The sequence below is a fragment of the Triticum aestivum genome, chromosome 5A (genome assembly GCF_018294505.1).
Source record: "Triticum aestivum cultivar Chinese Spring chromosome 5A, IWGSC CS RefSeq v2.1, whole genome shotgun sequence".
NCBI lineage: Eukaryota > Viridiplantae > Streptophyta > Magnoliopsida > Poales > Poaceae > Triticum > Triticum aestivum.
The window spans coordinates 525,427,472-525,448,396 of NC_057806.1; the positions used below are offsets into that span (position 1 = coordinate 525,427,472).

At 44.8% G+C, this 20,925-nt stretch overlaps 1 long non-coding RNA gene across 2 annotated transcripts; it reads left to right on the plus strand.

Annotated features, from left to right (window-relative positions):
- Positions 1 to 422: 422 nt before the first annotated feature.
- On the plus strand, positions 423 to 8,904 carry LOC123104486 (uncharacterized). 2 transcript variants are annotated; one of them, XR_006450368.1, is made up of 6 exons: positions 423 to 1,281; positions 1,406 to 1,459; positions 5,027 to 5,173; positions 5,285 to 5,350; positions 6,910 to 7,623; positions 7,706 to 8,904. It is a non-coding gene; the product is annotated as an uncharacterized lncRNA (long non-coding RNA). The 2 variants fall into 2 exon arrangements; XR_006450367.1 differs by having other exon boundaries at positions 6,910 to 8,904.
- Positions 8,905 to 20,925: the final 12,021 nt, after the last annotated feature.

Consider the following 20,925-nt stretch of genomic DNA (forward strand, 5'->3'; position numbering starts at 1 on the left):
TGTTCATTCTTTCAGATGATATTATCTTATTTGGTATCTTTTCAATTTCTTTCTTTACTCTTTCTGGTCCAAGCGTGAGTTACGTAACACTAGACAGTCCTGCATTATTTAGCCAGTCTATTTAATGCATTGTATTTTTCTTTCTCAGTCCCAGTATGTCAGTTTAATTCATCTATCATTTGGTTTATCAGTAAAATTTCTTTAGTCATCAGTATTTTTGTTGCTTTATTATTTTCTGGATTTCATTGTCTCATTGTTACTTAAGTACTTGAGTCTTCAGACTCATTCTTTGAAATTCAGTTTATTGATCTTCAGTGCACATGTTTATTCATTATTTCAGTAAGGCCCTTCTCACTGGTCAGATTTTCATTTTTCAAGCTCCTACTTATCAGTCATTCCTGAGTCTATGCAGATTATTAGTTCTGTCCTTCAGTATATATGTCCTCAGTTTTCTTCAGTTTCGGATTTCTGTATTTGGTCCTTAAATTTTAAAATCACTCATTCTCCAGTCTTTCAGTCTTACCTTCTCAGTCATCTTCAATATTCATTGAACATCAAGGCTATGCGATCAGGTCAGGTTTGGGCAAAGGTTTTTCCAGTGTTCGTTTTTTGCGTTCTGTCGCTATCTAGGATTATTCAGATTTTCCCTTTTTTTAGATAACATCGCCACAACTTTGTCATTATTATTGTTCCTCACATGAGGATTTGGTTTTTCAGTTTCGTCAATAGTTTCAGTGTTAGGTGTCATTTTCATCAGTTTCCTCAGTAGTTTCAGTGTTCGGTGTCATTTTCTTCAGTTTCGTCAAAAGTTTCAGTGCTAGGTGTCATTTTCTTCAGTTGTGTGAGTTACCACATAGGTAGGTTAGTTAGCTAGTTTAGCATGTTTTCAGACAGTTTTCAGTCTATCTACATCTCTCATTTCAGTACTTTAGTCTTCATTTTATTTCTTCACAATAATTTCTTTTTCAGCCCTTCTTTTGCCAGTTTTTATTTCTTCCTTTCCAGATCGGATCAGATACACGCTAGAAATGGATTAAATGGGGGTGTCGGTGTCGTCGAATCCTACCACGATCAGATACATGCTTGAAAGTCAGAGATACAACTCTTACAGCAAAATCATTTTTGTGGGTCTGCGCCAATAACCCGCTGAAATCCGTGTCGGTTCTAGTGACTGTAGCAGCAAGAAGGAGCTGCCTGTTTGCGGGGTGGGGTCTCAAGACTGAGCTTTTTGGGCTTGAAGGTTAGGTCAATTTTTGGGCATTCAGTTCAGTTCAATTATGGGTAAGGTTTGCTCTGCCTCTCTTTTTTGTGTTTTTCCGCAACGTTCTAAGAGCTTTACTTTTGTCATACAACGGAGTAGGGCCCTGTGGATCCTCTTATTTCTTTGAATGTTGTCTTTTTGTAGGAAATCATCGTGCCCCTCAGCGTGGATTGATTAACACTTCAAAGGAAGAACCAGGTACCCCTGTTTTCAATTATGTTTTTAGTTTGTGTCATCTTCATGTCAGTAAAATTCAGTTTTCCTTTCAGTCTTCTTCTTAGTCTCAAGTTTTGGTACCCTTGGTTTGAGTGTTGCTTGAATGATGATTTGCTTCTTCAGTTTCAGTAGTTTAAATGTTATTAGGGTTCATTTTCTTCAGTTTTGTCAGTAGTTTCAGTTTCAGGTGTCATTTTCTTCAGTTTCGTCAGTAGTTTCAGTTTTAGGTGTCATCCTTGTCACATGGGATGGGAGAGCAAGCCCAGGGTTTATCCTTGTCTGTCCAGTCAAGCACTTCTACCAGAGGTGCAGGGCTCGCCGAAAACGTCTAAGGTCCAAGACTCCCAACCCAAGAGACATGCCTCACGCAGCATCAGGTTTGGCTCACCAAAGGAAGTTTCTCCACAGCTTGCTGACTTGTTTGATGGCCCAGTTGTCAAGCTTGAAAGTGAAATGAGGTATACCGGATAGCCGAGAGGACCGAGTTGACGTATAAGGCGAGGATCACTTGAATGCAGCTTAACACGCCATCGTTGCAGCATGGATGCCAACTTATTAAGAGTGGGCTGGACGTCAGCACGAGTGATATTCTTGAATTGCAGGGCAAACCCAAGTATTTGCAAGGAAATTGACCGATGGCAACTTGAAATTTTTGCAGCAGCTGTTGGAGGTTAATATCTTCACATGGAATGAGAAGACGTTCTTCTGCACATTGGCCTTCCCGGAAGCAGATCCGAGGAGCAGGATTTGCTTGGTGGTTTCAGTGTCAGCGGTAGTTGGGGAGATGAATAGAGCTGTGTCGTCAGCGTAAAGGCTGACCCTGAGCTGAGGAGCCAGACGAAGGTTTGTTGAGAGCTCCAACAGAACATGCCTTTGCAAATAACCAGTGTAGAGGTGCAATTGCAATCGTGAATAGCATGTGGGAGAGTGGGTCTCCCTGTCTTAGCCCCCTTTTGTGGCGGAATTGCAGACCCAGTTCTCCGTTGACCAAAATCCTAGAGGGGGCAGACGATCAGCGCAGAGCAATTAGATCACACCAGTGCTGACTAAAACCCAGCCTAGACATATGTTCAAGCAAGTAACTCCAGGACACATTATCAAAAGCTCCTGCAATATCCAATTTGAGCAGCAATGCCGGGTCCTTATTCTTCCGCAGCTTTCGAAGAGCATTCCTGACATAAAGAAAAGATTAGATTTGGCGTCACCGGCGCGCAGCAACTGGATACGGGACCGCTGCTGGATGCACACCTGCTGCACAGCAGCCAGCCCAAGCAGCTTAGTCCGAAGAAAAACTCGAAGACCCAACTCAGCAATGTGAGATCACAGCTGTCCTGTGCATGGTCCAGTGCCAAAGTAACCTGCTCAGCCACGAGTGACAGAAGACAAATATTCCCAATTTTGCTTCTACTCCAGCGGCCCAAACACTTTGCAAGTCTTGTCGGCTTGAAGTTGAGCCTCCACATCGCATCACCCCGTGGCCGCGGCGATCGCCGGACGTGAGGAATAGGAGGGTAACGCCACTTGTGGATAGTGGCCACCTAAGAAATCGGGAATTCATAGAGAGCAACAGCGAGACAGAGGTAGACGAAGACAGCAGGCTTAGTTTCTGTTTCTGTTCGATGGTCTCTCTTGGTGCCTCCTGTGTTATTTAATCCTTCCTCCAAAGCTTGATCAACTGGTCCTGCAGTGGCAGACCTAGACCTTGACCCATGGGGGTGCCAACCTTACACCCACAATAAAAATGTCATGTATAACCATAAAAAAAATGTCAGTTTAGTATTTTATAATCCTATAATACACATAGTATTATACTAACCAGTACTCCCTCCGTCCCATAATATAAGATGGAGTACTACATAAAAAAAGATTTGCATTTTTGGAGGGGGTGCCACGGCACCCCACTGGATCCGCCACTGTGGGCCGGGCCACGTACATCAGCCCAAAATGCAAGTGCAGTCCAGGTGATATGTAGGGTGTTACATCCCCATGGGGCACAGGAACTTTCCAAGATCTGCTGACCAGATCAGAGAAGTCCAAACCCGTTGTGTTTATTTTTGCGGGCCTGTTTATATATAACTTGGTTGTTTAGAGGGGACATACATCCTGGTCTTTGATGGATCATACATTCGGGTGTCAGATGAACATACAACTGTCAGGTTTTAATTGGTTGTAAAATCTGGATGAAGCTGAATTCATTTTCAGTGAAACGAGAAATAGACATTCCCAATAAATGCTGTCATTTGCATCCCCTTTTAGTATGGGCAGTCAAAGATTTTTTTGAAAGTTAAATAATTGAAGAAAAGGCACTATCTTGTGCATCAAACAAAGGCGAAGGTGTTTTTTCACGATTGAACACCAGTTTAAATAATACTCCCCCCCTTCATAAATAGATGATGTTTTGGACAGGAGCAGTGGGCACAATATGCAATATGTAACTTTGATGTTAATTTCATTAGAGAAATTTTAAGGAAAACTATAAATTTATCATATTATGAAGGTATTTTTCATGAGAATTTCTACTATAGCATTATCACCCGACCAATCTGAATATATGTTAGTAATATTCAAGGTTTCAGCAGTCTGACTGCACGGTTTCTAGGACATCATCTATTTACAAACGGAGGCACTTGCTTATATGAACTATTTGTTGTAACATGGAATTTGCTCCCTGCAATAATTTAATGCCTTGCATGTTATGACTTTTGACTGAGTGATTTGAGGTAATGTTAATCTTAGGGCAAAGAACGATTAGTTAGAAATAATCCTTGTAAATTTAAAAATTCATTTAATAAGGGTCTAGTGTGTACAGGGTTTGTCCCAATAACCTTATTTATTCTGTTAAGGGAACGCTTGACTCTTTGGATCCTTTCATGTGTGTACTGTCTGTGTGTCAGGGATTGGGCTGTTAGTCTAGGCCTTAATTGTTACCCAAGATACTGAGGTTCTGCAAGGTTTATCTGACTAACATTCTTTAACTATCTAGCACTCACGCTGTTTGTTTTAAGTCCGGAGGGATAGCTGACTAGTCTGTAATGATAATTCAACTGTAGTTTGTAGCTGCGGGCTTGTCAAAAAGCAGAAACTGGCTACTCTAGGAGTAGGACAGTAGGATTGTTTCTGTTAAATTGCACTCTGTCACTGCAGAGCAACTATATCAGCTTAACCGATCTTTCAGAACATTGCTCTCAAGTTCTGAATATCTACAGTCCATGGACTAACAAAAATGATTGATTTACTTTCCTGTTCAGAAAAGCGCAAAACAGCAATTGTGCATATGTGTATGTGGCATTACTGCTGTCTGTTCTCCATGTCGATGCAATGAGCCAAGGTTGTACATATTAAAAGAACAACAGACAGTGCAAAAGGCACTGTTGAAAATACAAAACAACTATATACCATGATGGGTTCTTCTTTCAGTCTAGAACAGAATGATGAAGGTTCTTGTAGCACTGTAGTCGGCCCATGGCAACTGGGCTGATATGTCTTCTGTTGTCACTGTCCTGCCTGTGCACCCTGAACAAGTGAACATGCTAAACTGACCCTGTGTAGGAGGATCTATTCATCTGCATATCTGTTGAAGGCTCTGAAGTGCAACTAACAAATTATTGCAAAGCCATCAGTTGGTGCATGATGTCATCCACTATTTGCAGATTATATGTCAACTATTTACTGCCGCCCCGCAGATGTTTTAATTTAGTAAGTGATGGCGTACGATTTTGGATTTACTTTGTATTGTTGACAGGGTCTGTTTTCAAAGTTCTTGTACCGCTATTTCTTAAGCATGGAACATGTCCCAATTTGATGCAGTTTGATCCAAGTTCTGAACTGACTTCCTGTCAGCTTGCCACTCGAGATTGTCAGCCCTTCCAAATAGTAAGTGTTTGATCTTCTAGTAGTAACAATAATATTGTCTTGCATATAACACCAGAGAGCGCTTGTTCCGTTTTCATTTGGCCTTCTAGTGCGATGGTATTTACTATGCTTGCATTTGCTATGTGCTTGTTAACCTAGGTACTTTAATAAGCTGGGATTCTGTTAGGATTATTTGACTAATATCGTTTAACTATCTCCCGGTCATGCTGTTTGTTCCAAGTCTGAAGGGATAGCTGACCCAAGAATAGGACCTGCAACCCATGCAACCAGGAATTGTAGTGGTTTAGCATCTTACCTGACCTGAGGCTACGTAATCCTGAGCAAATCTAACCTTAGTATGAGATTCACTGAGAGGAAGAATATTGCTTTTTGGTGATTAATTGGATGGGCTTTTTTCTTTCTGTATAATCAACAACCTATACCATTAGTTACATATGCAATGATAATTCAACTGTAGTTTGTAGCTCCAGGCTTGTCAAAAGGCAGAAATTGGCTGCCGTACGAGTGTTTCTGTTGAGTTGCAGTCTATGACTGGTGAGCAACCATACCAGCCTAATCACCTCAACTGATCTTTCACAGGACATTGCCTCAAGTTGACATGTACAGTCCTTGGACTAACGAAAATGATTGTTTCGTTTTCCTGTTTAGAAAGCGTGCAAAATAGCAAATGTGCACATGGGTATGGGGCCTTACTGCTCTCTGGTCTCCGTGTCGATGCAGAAGCAAGATTGTACATATTAAAAGAACAATCAACAACCAGTAGAAAAGGCACTGTTGAAAATACGGAACAATTATATGCCCTGACGACTTCTTCTTTCAGTCTAGAACGGATGATGAAGGTTCTTGTAGCGCTGTAGTCGGCCTTATTCGGCCATGGCAGATGGATGGTCTTGTGCTGTCACTGTCGTGCATGTGCACTATATGCCGAACAGATGAACGTGCTGAACTTAACTGACCCTGTCTAGGTTCTGTTCCTCTGAATATCTGTTGAAGGCTCTGAAATGCAATTTACAAATTATTGCAGATCCACTAGTTGGTACCCGATATCATCTACAGTTACAATGCCTGACATTGTCTGCAAAAGATGCCGTCGTCTTTTGGTTACTCTGTGCTGCCCTGCAGATGTTTTAACTTTCGTAAATAATGGCTGTTCAGTTATGGATTTTTTTTGTATTGTTGATCGGGTCTACTTTCAAAGTTTTGCACCAGCACCACTGTTTGAGCATGGAACAGGTCCCGATTTTATACGGGTTGATCCGAGTTCTGAAGTCTGAACTGACTTGCTGTCAGCTTGCCACTTGAGACTGTCATCCCTTACTTCCAAATAGTAAGTGCTTGATCCTCTAGTAGTGGTACTAATATTGTCTTGCATGTATCACCAGAGAGTGCTTGTCAGCTTTCACTTGGCCTTCTCGTGTGATGGAGCTTATTAATTCTGCTTGTGCTTGCCATCTACTCTTCTGTCCTTTTTTTTTTCTTTCTGAAAATCTGTTTGTTTGCTAGTGTTGTTAGATGCTTTGTAGTTAATGATCTGTTTCGCTATCATGCACCGATGGCAGGCAGCATGGGGTTCAAGCACAGCACTTTGTACATCAATCAAGCTCAAACCACATTTATGATGTGAAAGTGCCGCAGAAGACTGAAATGTACAAGATGTGTGCTCTGCTATCCAACTGACATACAGAGGTCAGTCTCGACCAGTCCAGATCCTTGACAACTAAGCATTTATACCAACTTTTCCAACTTTGCTTTCAGTTCTGTACCCATTTGCCCTCTATTTCCCCTTCAGTCCCTTCTGTCTTTACTTCTTTGGGGGAAAGCACTAGAATTAGCTTCACTTTTACGTGCCAAAGACGTATATATATACCCTGGTATCTAATTGGTTTCTTCTAAAACATCATGCCGTGTCTTGTTGTCTCGAGTTGAGCTAACTGTGCTTCCTGAATGGTACACAGCAAGGAGGGGCGTGATATGCTTTTTACGCTGCGTATTTGATCGATCTGGAGATAATCTCAATGAATGCTGCCTGCATTAGCTTGATTTTCTTGGCCTACAGGTTGGTGGCACTGCAAAAGCAGAGTTAGGCAGGTCTGATTACTAAAGTGTGCTAATTTGTGGTTAAGGGTGTCGCGTTAGGCACGTCGGTCTGGGTCTGGTGCGGTCGAGATTAATTGCCATTGCTATCAAGCCTTTCCAATTAGGTGGGTTGGGTTGATCCAGGGCCGTGTTTGGTTCAGGCAAATCCATCATTGGAGGCTATTAATTGGCATTAGGTGTGTATCACTAAACCCCTGACTGTTATGGCTCATCTCACCTTTGCTGGGTTTTGCCTGTTCAGTTGTGAAATGAATGCAGATTCTTCTGATGGGCAGGCCTTGATCTGTGGGAAGGCGAAGGAGGCCAGCTCTGTAATGCTTGCTCCAAGGTCGGTCAGTCAAGGTCTTGAAGAGTCTGACGTCGAATGCACCGTGCCACGGCTAAAATGGCGTCATTGCGGTGCTCGGAAATCTTTGTTCGATTCAGGTCTCCTGCAAATGTCATCGGTGTTTGGTTCCAGAAGACCGAAGTTGCCGGCGACGAATCCGTCGGGTCTGTTGCATCTTACACCGGACTATATCACCGGTTTTTCTTGAACCTCTTGGTTGATAACCGTCAAGATCAAGCCGTGAGGTGCTTCAGGGACACGAGTATATGCCATAGACCCCCTCAACAGAAAAGAGAGTATATTCCAAAGTCTTCCTCGGAAGTCTTGATGCTGTCTGGTCCAAAGATCAACTGTCTCGTCTCAGTCGGCTCGTCCTTGCGGCCTAGGTGCTGCATCAACAAAGCCTGACCAGTAGCCCCCTGGCTTCTGATGCATTCACGAAAGCAGTCGGTGCAACAGCTTTACTGTAACTGGCAAAAGCACGGAAGCTTGTGCTGTAACTTCCTACCATGATTATCTGTAGAAAACAGATCCAGGAAAAGGCAGATGAAGGCTGTCATTGAAGCTCCCATGCGTTTTGTGATTTTGGAGATAATTCATGTTCTTTGTAGACCTGGCCATTACGTTCAGCTACGTATAAAGGAACTGTGCTCATTACTATGAGGAATAATAAGGTGGAGACAGCCTGCTCCGATTTGGATTGCCCAGCCACCGCTCTTGTTTGGCAATACGTACACAAAGGGTGCGTTCGGACTCTCTCCGCTCCGGCGCTGCGGAGCGGCAACCCAGTTAAAATTTACGGAGTTGCTAACAGGCCGTTCCGCGTGCTCCGCTCCGCGGAGTGCTGCCGAACGGGGCCAAAGTCAGAATAACAATGCCCAAGGTTTTGGGTTCATCCAAAGTTTTACAGATCTATTGGTGGTATGTTATATTGCACGTGCAAGTGTGACGAGGTACCGATTTTTTCTCAAGTCAATAATGCATTGATGTTATAAGATATCAAATGTTAATGATTCGGGTTCCTAGTTTTGAAGGCATTGGTGCAGATTTTCTCTCTTTTGATCATGCTAAAACTTCAAGATAAGTGATTTTTTCAGAATTGGTTGGTGTGGCTCCAGGATTGAAGATATTGTTGCAATTAAATTTAGAAATAGCAGCTCTTGGTGGCTTGGTGTACCTGTATTTTCTCTCTGAAAATTCTCTAAAACAAGCATTGCAATTTGATTTTGGCCTTATGGGACATGTAGTACGTACTAGTAGTAAACTAGTAATGTTTGAGGGTTGCATGCTTCGGTGCTAAATTTGCATCAGCGGTTTGACGTTTCTTGAGTGATTATAACTTGTAGAATATGTTGTCTCAAACTGTGGAATATGAGATTTGCGTTTAGGAGCAGCCAAGGTGGTTTCTTTTTGTTGTACACCCCAGTTTGATTATTGTGTGCATCACATTGGTTCATAGTCTGGAACATTCAGTCTTGCTTGCTCTATGTTTGTTCGATGTCCAGGGGCCTAATTACAGTAAAGTTGTGGATACAGCACCTATTTCACCAATAAGAGAGAACGCAACAACAGAATTAGGGCTGGACCAAAATCTCATAACTTGCGAGCTTAATAAACAGTCAAAAGCTCGTCTCGGCCAACTCCCATGCGGTGACCCATTTTGTCTGGGTGCATCCGTTTGGGTCGAAGCGGACAGAAAATGTGGCCCAACGCGCCAACACAAACGGATGGATGTCTGTTTTTCTGTTGGCCGCGACCCATTTATGACCCAAATTTGGATCGGGTTTGCGTCGGCGTGCGACGCCCACCCTTGCCCCCCCCCTCGTCAGTGGCACAACGTCCTTTGTTTCCCCTCCCCCTTCACACTCGATCTCCCACCTTGCAGCCACCACCCAATTTTGGCTACGACGACACAACCCAGGCATGGCCGCCGCATCCACCAACTTCCCCATCGCATGAGCCGAGGCACGGCCGCCGCCGCATTCACTGAGGCACGACGTTTATGACCGCTCAATGTCGTCGTCGTAGCACGAGAAGGGACGCCTGCCAATGGTCGCCGACACAACCCACACCTCCACGCTCACCACCAGAGGGAGTGAACATCGACATGCCTGCTGCCCTTCACCGACCGCGCCTTCACCACGCCTGACTCTGTTCCCGCCCGCAAGGTGTCCGGCCTTTTGCCCACAAGGTACCATGGTTGACAGCGATGATGAGTTTTTTTGTCAGCAACAACATATGTTCGTCGGACGATTCATCGTCCGACGACGAGGACTTTGTAGTTGATGAATCGTCCGACGATGAGGACTTTGTGGTTGCTACTATGGTCGTCAATGATCACATTTCTAGGATGCAACCAATGTTTAGGGGATCGATCCAGGGCCATGCTCCGGCCTTGAATCGTAGGCCCTGTTTGGTTCGACTGTGGATTTCTAAAAGCGGCTGTGAAAAATTTGCTGTGGAAAAACAGTTGTGGAAAATCTGATGTGAAAAAGTTGTAGGTCATTTGGCAAACCAGCTGATACAACTTTTTCAGATTTTGGCCCGCAGCGGAATCAGATTTTGGAAAGCACGTCCTGAGCTGCTTCCGCTTTTGGTTCATATTTTGGCAGCGGATTTCTGAAATCGGATTTTGCTGGGTTCGCCTTTTGGTTCAGATTCTGCTGCGCGGCAGCGGAATCCGTCGATAAAAGCTGAACCAAACAGGGCCGTAATAGGGAGAGCGGCCATTGCCTATAATATAGCGATTATTTCCAATGCTCGTCCCCACTCTATAATGTCAAGCTTTTTCGGCGACGCTTCTGGATGGCTAGACATGTCTTCAACCATATTCGAGAGGGGGTGGTGGACTATGATGATTACTTTAGATGCAAGAATGGTGACCTTGAAAGGGTTGGCTTTTCCTCTTATCAGAAATGCACTGCAGCGCTCTGGATGCTTGCTTAAGGAATTCCCGGTGATCTTGTGGATGAGTATACCCGGATGAGTGAGTCCACATGCCTTGAATCATTGTATAGGTTCTTCAAAGCCATGGTTGCAGTGTTTGCCCCGGAGCACTTGGGAGAACCAAATGCCGCAGATACAATTCGATTGTTGGCGATCAATGAATCCAAAGGCTTTTAAAGGAATGCTTGGTAGCATAGATTGTAGGGTATACACTGGAAGTGAAAGAACTGTTCATTTGGTTGGCGGGGGTAGTATAAGAGGCATCTTAAAGCTTGCACTGTCATACTTGAAGTTGTGGCATCACAATACCTGTGGATTTGGCACTCTTTCTTCGGCATTGCAGGTTCTCACAATGACATCAACACGCTTTAGCGATCTCTAGAGTTCGCACGGTTTGTAGAAGGCAACTGCCCAGAGGTTAACTTTGAGGTCAAATGCCACCACTACAACAAGGGATACTACCTAGCTAATGGTATCTATTCTCAGTGGTCTTGCGAAGACAATCTCCAGGCCGATAGGAGATAAGCGGGCTAGGTTTTTCCAAGAACAAGAGAGTGCTAGGAAGGATGTGAAGCGTGCTTTCGGTGTGCTCCAATCTCGATGGGCTATTGTTTGGTACCCTTCCGGAACATGGAGCCAATGCAAGATGTGGAATGTGATGACTGCTTGTGTGATCATGCACAACGTGATCGTAAAGGATGAGCGTGATGAAAACATTTACAACATCTATGACGAAGGGTTTGATTACCAAGGTTCATAGGACGTGGATGTCACCTAGAGGGAGGGGGGTGAATAGGTGGTTTAAAAACAATTATGGTTTAGGCTTCAACAAATGTGGAATAAAGCTAGTGTTTAATTTGTTAAGCACAAAACCTAAATATACTAGGCTCAACTATGTGCACCAACAACTTATACTAAGCAAGATAAACAACCAAGTGATAGCAAGATATATAACTTCAAGCACAAAGGCTATCACAAAGTAAGTGCACAAGTAAAGAGCTCGGGTAAGTGTATCCCGAAGTTCACGCCCTTGCAGATATACTAATCTCAGTAAGAGCGACGTGGAGGCATACTGCTCCTCAAAATGCACTAGGGTCACCGTATTCTCCTCATGCCCTCGCACAATGCAAGGTGTCATGATTCCACTAATGGACCCTTGAGGGCGGTCACCGAACCCGTAAAATGGCAACCCTTTGTGACAGTCACCGAACCTGTACAAATTGCCCGGGACAATCTCCACAACTTAATTGGAGACCCCGAAGCTTGCCCCAAGTTTTACACCACAATGATTGAGGTCTGCGACACCACCAACCATCTAGGGGGCCCAAGCACCCAACAAGCACAAGCTTCAGGGTGCGCAAACACCCAAGAGTAATAAGCTTCTCAACTTTCACTTCCACGTATCACTGTCGAGAGTTCAAACCGATGCAACTAATGCAACGGCAAGAACACCCGAAGTGCTCAAGTCCCATACTCTCAAATCCCACCAAAGCAACGAAAGCTATGGAGGAATTGAGAGGAAGAACAAGGAGAATACAAAAGAACTCCAGGATCTACATCCACAAGGTTCCCCTCGCTAAGAGGAGAGATGGATTGGTGGAGAATGTAGATCTAGATCTCCTCTCTCTTATATAGTGGGAAGAAAATCCAACCGTTATGTTTTGGAACTGCCTTAAGCGGTACTACCACTCGGGGGAGCGGTACTGCCGCTAAGTACATGGCAGTCACCGAGACCAACTAAGGACCAGCGCGGAACTAGTGTGGTAGTACCGTCGGAGCGGTAATACCGCCTTAGATAAGCGGTACTACCCGCAAATTAGCCGGTGGGTAAGAGAGACTTCCACGGTAGTGTGTGCGGTACTCCAGCGGAAGTACCACACAAGTGGTACTGCCGCGAATTCCATAAGGGTAACAGAGAAATCCATGGTAGTGTGCGCGGTACTCTAGCGGAAGTACCACACAAGAGGTACTACTGCGAGTTCCCGAAGGGTAACAGAGATCCTCCCATTAGTAACTGTGAACACCAATGGAAGTAACGCAGAAGCGGTACTACCGCCAATTACCATAAGGAATGCCAGAACACAACAGTGGAAACAAGTAAGACCAAAACTGCCTTAACTACTGCAAACGAACTCCGAAATCAGGAAACTCAAGCTTGTTGGGTATATTAAGAACTAGCAATGGAGAAGAAATGCCAATAGGATAAGGAATAGAACCTTCCCCAAATATGAACCAATGAAATCTCCAACACCGAAAACGGAAAGACGATGCATATGAACTCCGTTTTTGATGAACTTGAGTTTGATAAGAAGACGAACGCAAACTCTAAAACCTCACATAGAGAAAAACTAAATAAGAACCAAGAAATATGATACCAAGGATGCAATGGTTTCAGATCTCTACAAACGATACGATCAAGCTACTGATGTGAGAGAACCCCTTGATAGTACGACAATCAATCCTATAATCCGGTCTCCCAACTAAACACAATGAGATTGGTAAAATAGAAAACCTATCAAGGTTACACCTTTGCCTTCCATATAGTCCACTTGAGCTAGATGATGATGCCTTGACCTCCTCAAGTTGGACTACCTTTCTTGATTGCGCTGACTCGATGAAGACTAGTGAATTGCTCCCCCATACTCCACTATGGGCGAGCCTCTCTTAGGCACATCTTCACATGTCCATTATCACCAGAATGGATGACAAGCATCAAGCATGTGATCTCTTCGTGATGCTCCGCTTGGACTTGCACATCGCAACCTTGATGACGATCATCACTTGATGTCATCCTTCATGGGTTATGTGAGATCTTCCTTTTGATTCAGACCCATGGAAACATGCCTAACCTCACAAAGAGCATGAGTTAGTACACAAAGTGTAATGTACAATCCTTACCATACAATGAGATCACTTGGTCCCACTTGGTACATCTTCTACACTTTGTGTTCTGATCAACTTGAATCCACTCTTACCACTTAGTATTGATCAACCTTATTTCATATCTTTTCTCTTCAGTAAGATGATGTTTTGAAGGTAAACATGAATGTTCACACAATCTTCTTCTTCAAGACATGCTTGCAATAGGCTCAACTCTTATATGACCAATATTTGGATAACTCCTTAAATAACACATTGGTCAATACATAATCTCCTTCTTATAACCTTGAAACCAACATATGGTCTTCAAGCAATACCTATGGACAAATCTTAAAGTATAACTAAAAAAAATCATTAATCCATAGGGATTGTTATCAATTATCAAAACCAAACATGGGGGCACCATGCTCTTTCAAATGTGAAAATGTTGAGCCTGAGCATGGGTTGGTAACGTTTGTAGAGCTCATCCAATTTCATCATGAAATGCGTGATTGAGCAACTCACATTCAGGTTCAAAATGATTTGGTTGAGCATATGTGGACTCACCTAGACAACCGATAGATCTATCAGATCTTTTTATTTGTATTTATGGCAATTTCAATTTCATTTGGTTGTAAACTATTTATTGTGATGTAATATGTGTCTGTTTATTTGTATTTATATGCATAGAATGTAAAATGTTGAAATTTGGGCAAATTAATGGCTGAGCGGGCCAAATGGGTTGGCCGGTTGGGCGCCCTAGCAGCGAAAACGAAGCCAAGGCCAGACGCCGCGCCTTTGGACGACCCAACGGACAAAAACTAGACCAAACGGGCATCCAATTGCGTCGGCCAGTTGGAGTTGGACTTAAGCTCGTTGTTTGCTTCTTAATGAACAAAGCCAAGCACAAGTTTCATCGCGTTAAACTTAACAAGCTTAATGAGCGAGCGACGAGTTTCACGAGCAGCTCGTTAAGCTCGTTAATACAACACAACACATATTTTTATTTTAAGCGGCACATTTCTTGGCACCTCGACCCATCTATTTCATCTAATCTAAAAAAACCAAGCCCGCATGAGACAATAACTAGCGTACCTCCTCGTGTGGTCACTGTCTTCCTTCATATAAAAACGCATCAAAACTAAAGTAAAAGGGGGTAATATGTGTTAACGAGCAGTCGCGAGCGTTCATGAGCTTAACGAGCTTATAATGAAAAGAGCCTATCAGAGTTTTTTTGCTTGTTAAGCTCAACGAGCTTAACAAAACCGAGCCTTAACTTGCCGATTACCTTGTTAATCCACCCCAACTCATCAACCAATTACACTAAGATCATGGTTAATAGTACAGTCAACTGCTGGCTATATGATGTTGCCACATCATCTATAGACAAGTTTATAGCTTACAAGTATAATAATTGGATATAAATATGTACTACTTTACTGATGCATGACCCACCAAACTCTCTCAAAAAAGTATATAGGAGCACGTGTTGTAGCTGACTGTTAATTTGTAGCCCGCTTCTTTTTTCTCTCCTTAGCCTGCCGAATCACCTTATTGTACTTGCTTTAAGTAACACATGTTGCGCTATCAGATAAAATTCATGCTGTTGGTGAAACATATACACCTCAATCTCGGGCAATCTTATAAGCTACTATAGTAATTACTCTATTTGTTTCTTTTTAACTTCGCATATAAGATTTGTCTTAAGTCAAATTTAGTGAACTTTGACCAAATTTATTATATTAATAAGTATCACATCTACAATGCTAAAAATATATAATGTAAAAGTGAATTCCATGATGCATCTAGTGATATTAATTGATATTGTGAATGATTACATTTTTTTCTATAATCTTATCAAACTTGATGAAGTTTAACCTAAGACAAAACTTATATGGGGAGTAAAAAGAAACGTAAAGAGTATGGCAGTGTCTGACAATTCAGATGTAACAACGGAAAAATAGTGTTTTCTATTAAACATCTATGCTCTTGAATAGTAGAAGACACAAATACAATGTTGATCTCACGTGAAGGCCTCCTTATATTTTGCGTCAAACTTTGACCATTGATTATAGAAATAAAATATTACACATAGGTCCTTGGAGAAATCGACGTCGTTTTCCTTCCGTACTCACCATTGACGCGCCATGAGCGATGCTTAATGCGACCTCTGAACTTTTCAAAATTGTAGTGTCACAAAATTATTTGTTTCTTTATATGTAGTAAAAGGTGTATCAGTTCTACGTACTCTCCCCGTCCCTTATTGGGACCTTCGTTTTTCTTGAGTCAACTTTAACTGCAAATTTCACCCACAATATGTTAAGTATATGGCATAAAAGTAATATCATTGGCAACTACATTTCAATACAAATTGAGCGGTACATTTTAATACAAATTTGAGCTTTGTTGGTCAAACTTCATTGTCAATTTTTTTTGAGCTAATTCATTCTCAAAATTAAACCTCAAAACACGTGTGGACCATGTAAATAGGAACAAAAGTGAGCAGCTAGTATTAAATTAATTAAATAAGAGCCAGTGGAGCACATTGCGCAGTTCATCATGCTAGGTATGTCAATCAGAAGTTGATCGATGTTGATCAGTTTTCGGTGGAACTTGTTTCGGTTACCGAGTTTAGCCGTTGAAACACTATAATGCTAAGAAAAATTTCTTGGAGTCGGTGGATCTGCTAGAGCAGACCTATCTTTAATGAATTTGCTTGAATCTGTTCGCCGTTTGTCTACGCTCGTGTGTTCTTAAGTTAGACTTTTCCGATCTACGCTACTCTTCATCAATGATGCTTTGCTGTTTTGGTGTGTTGATCCTACGGGGTCTTAGCATGACGACTTCTCGATCGTTGACTACAACAAATTTTGCCCGACGTGCTGGCGACGTTGAAGCCCCCCCCCCCCTCTCCCCCACATGGCCGCGGCTCCCCTGCAGGGGCTCCGGCCCGCCCAGGTCGTGATTTGGGGTCTTCTCCGGCTTGATTTGGTTCTCTCCGGCCGGCCTCCCATGACGGCCGGGTGCGCCCCTCTAGCCGCGGCCAACCCCTCTCCTCCCCGACCACCCCTCCCTTCGAGCTCCGAGCCGGCCTCTTCTGGGGGTAGCCTTGGAGGTGGCTGGTTGTGCCCCGGTGGCTATTTTGGCAGCGCGCCGACCGGGAGTTTTGACTGAGCGCGAGTCCCCTTCACCTCCCCCCTCCCCCCTCCCGGCAGGGGTGGGTTCGCCCGACGGCCATGGACCTACGCCCTTTCATGCGTTCATGGCCGACCGACACAGCTTCGGACTCGACGTGCCCCGGGGTTGCGTTCTTTCCGGCTCCTTTGGCGCGCTGGTCCTCGGCGTCTCCACACCACCACTACCCTACCGGTTCCTTGGTTGGTCGTCCATCCCGGTGCATCTCCGTCTCCGGCATGCTTCGGGAGTTGCATCCCCTTCCGGCTCCCTGGGCACGCCGGTGTCCCTGCTGCTCCGGTCCCGGTGACTTGGATCTGCGCTTCCTTCCAGATCCTGGCACGTCTGAGGCTCTGGCCACCATCACATCTCCGCCGCCTCATTTTGCTCAGCCACGCAACCTTGTCCTCCTCTGGAGCTCGCGCGTCCGGCGGTGCCTGGTGCCTCCTTCGGTGTCTGGCGTGGCTCCCCTTCATGCGGTTGCTGCTCCGGCCTATGACCGGCTGCCTTGTCTCCGTTCTGTGCTCTGACGGCTTAGGATTGCTTGCAATTTGGCCAGGGCGAAATGCCTGCATCTTATGCTGGCAACGGCGACACCCGCGGGTGTCATTCCCTTCCTAGAGGCGCTGCTATGACCGTTATCCACGCCCCTCTTCGAGCATCAGGAAAAACCCTAGGTCCATTCTTCCGGATCGAACGACGACGACGTTCCGGTGTCGTTCTCCTTCGTGAAGGCGTTGTCTTGATTTGCTCGCGGCATCCTTGGTGTTGGATCTGGAGATGTTTGGTCGTTTGGTTGTTGGTTAGATAGCTTCTCTGGTCGGCGAGTTTAGCCGTGTTCTTTGTTTTTGGGTCGAGCGTCCCTTGTCTTTCCGCTTCGGACACCATGTTCGTGCCCTTTGCGTCTGTCTCATGTGTTGTACCACCTCATGTAGTCATTCTATCTTCTTCTATCAATGAAATGGCATGCAAGCTTTGCGTATTCCCGAAAAAGTTTTGCCCGGCTCCGGCGAGGGAGGGGTGATGACGGCGGCGCGCCTTCGGCTCGCTTCAGTTCTTGTAGTTGTCGCTAAGTGGTCTATGAATCTGGAAGTAACCTTTATTATTTGTGATGTTCGTTGTACTGTCATGATTGAAGATGAATAGATCAAAAGTTTTTTTTAAAGATGGGTAAGAGAGCTGCGTGGACCAACATGGGAAGGCCCCGGCCGCCTGGAAGTCAAGAATACCACGTACTTTCCCCATCCCTCGAGCTGATCCACGGCTCTAGTCATGCGATTTGGCCGGCGCAAGCAACTGATTTCCAATTTTCTTTTTCGCGTCGCCGGCCTCCCCAAGCAAAGTACGGCCGAATGGTCCATCCGGCAGCCTGTCGTCGCTTTCCAGCGATCTCGCTCGTGATGGCAACAGGCCTGCCTGCCCGCCTCCTGCTGCAAACCTGTCCTCCTTTCTCCGCTCGTCGCGAAATCAACACGTGAAAGATCCACGACGCGCCCTCGCAAAGCCACGGGTGTGTACATCCACTACAGCAGCACGTAGCGGTGCACTTTTTTTGTTACAGGAACCAGCACATTTTTCCTTGCTCGCGTGTGAAGGCGTTGCACGAAGTCTCCTCCTCTGGACGTTAACCACATGCTACAGGAACAGCACTGCCTCTCCGGTCAAGAAGAGCAACAGTGTTCGTGACCCAGCGAGAGAGAGAGAGAGAGAGAGAGAGAGAGAGAGAGAGAGAGAGAGAGAGAGAGAGAGAGAGGATCTTTCTTTCCTAGTTCTTCTGGACGTGAACAGCGTAGTGGACCGATCAGTCACGAACGGCCGCTCGCCGTATGTGCGTAGTACGTGGGACAGGAATGGATAGGTCGACGGGACTCTGTTTTGCACGTACGTACGGTGGCAGCAGCGGCGCGTGCGTCCAGCTGGGGGAGGGGCCAGGTTAGGCGCCGGCAGCAGTGACCCGGCCGGACGAGCCCGGCGTGCCGTGCCGGCCCCGGTGTCGTCCCGCCATCGGTTGGAGGTCAACAACATCTTCCGGGTCGGATCCAACAGTGATGCTTTCACTCCTTGTCGCCCGGCCAGCTTTGTGTCGCGAGTTCCGCCAGCCATGCACGCCACGGCGTTGTACGTGGAGCGACACGCACGCGCGCGTGGACGATTAGGAGCAGCCGGCGCCACGATTCTTGTGGGGCGCGCGCAGCAGCGCATCAGTAACGTGCAGCAGCCAAGGCTAAAGTTCTGTGTCGTGATAGTCATCCGATTCAACTCACGAGGTTTGTAGTCATATTATGCTTGGAGGCTTGCAGCATGGATCATGTTACGCTTACTACACAACGAGTGTTTTGCAACATGGCCACGTTCCTCGGCCGATCTGTCTCCACCGCAGCACCGGCACCGCCGTCGTTTGATGTTTGTGTTAGAAACTTAGGGTTTGTGATCTATCCCTATTTCTCTGTGTTTATTCATGTTGTCTTTCACAATTCGCATATCTGAGATTAAAGGGTACGGATATGTTACGACCCCGGAAGAGATCGAACAGGAAGGGGGGAGGAGATCAGAAGAAGGGGATGAGATCCAGAGGTAGGAGAAGGGGTAGGTGAGAAGAGAGTTCAGGATGAGAAGGGATCTGAATTATCTCAAAATGACCACCTCCTACAATGCCATTGCGGCTACACCTTTAACGCCACAGCCTGGCTCAGGCCCACACGTCATACCCACACCTCCTAATGATGACTATTCCACTGGCTCCTCCGGTGGGTCCAGTTCTTCTTCTCCTCCAAGTTCTTGTTGCTGCACTTGTGCCTCTCTGTCCACGCCTGCGCTACACCTTTAACGCCACAGCCTGGCTCAGGCCCACACGTCATACTCACACCTCCTAATGATGACTATTCCACTGGCTCCTCCGGTGGGTCCAGTTCTTCTTCTCCTCCAAGTTCCTGTTGCTGCACTTGTGCCTCTCTGTCCACGCCTGCTTCAGTCTGGGGCGTGACTGGAGTGGAGGGCGTGACAGGATATTCTTATCCCGTATTTTCAAAGAGTTCACCTCTTATATAGATATAAGATTCCTAGTCTTTTCCACTAGTTTTCGGGATAGAGTCCAGATCAAATTATCAACCACGATCATATTTGTCTATTGACGGATTCTACCTGTTATGTCCACGGAGCACGCGCTTGTGAGCAACGTGACATAATAGAGTGTAAATTCTTCTAATTATATAGATCAACATTAGGGCTATAATTTAATTATACGATCTAGCTCCTTCTAATCATCAGTGTACCCGGATAGTCTTTCTAATATAAATAGTATAGTATATTCCACTGATAATCGACCAACTTCCTTAACTATATAAAACTTAAGTGCGTACCAGCAAGTAATAATTACATGATAATTATGTAAAGTAATTCCATGCATAAGTACATGTATATAAATTTCATAATGAGGTATTCCGAATATTAGTAATTCCTAGTAATTTGAATATAGTTGCAGGACACATAATTCCAACATCTCCTCACTTGTTCGAAATAATCATTCAAATATTCGTAGACCCATAGTCTTAACATGCTTGCCAAATACCTAGGTTTAGTCAAGGGATCAACAATCATATTAAAACTACGTTGAAAACCCACATATACTTCCCTTCAATATGTGTCCTTGCCGTGACACTTAAGATCAATAGACCTTTAGTTTCTGCCTAAGTTTTCCAGCAAAGCTGTCCTTGGCGCCTCGAGTATTATTTCCTCAAGTGTAATTCCACCTTTATAGGCACCTTGAATATTTTGTTTCCTCAACCGATCTGTATCCAGAACCGCAGCACCGACACCATCGCCGTTCGATGTTTGCAGCACCGCCATATAGCCCTCCAACTGTGATACGTCTTTGTTGTACCTATAATTTTTGATTATTTCATGCCAATATTATACAACTTTTATACACTTTTGGCAACATTTTATATGATTTATTTGGACTAACCTATTGATCCAGTGCCCAGGGCCAGTTCCTGTTTGTTGCATGTTTTTTGTTTCGCAGAAAATCCATATCAAACGAAGTCCAAACGCGATAAAAATTTACGAAGAATTATTTTGAAATATATGTGATTTTTGGAACTTGGAATCAACGCAAACAGGGGCCCACAGTAACCACAACCCATCAGGCACGCCAGAGGGTGCCTGGCGCGCC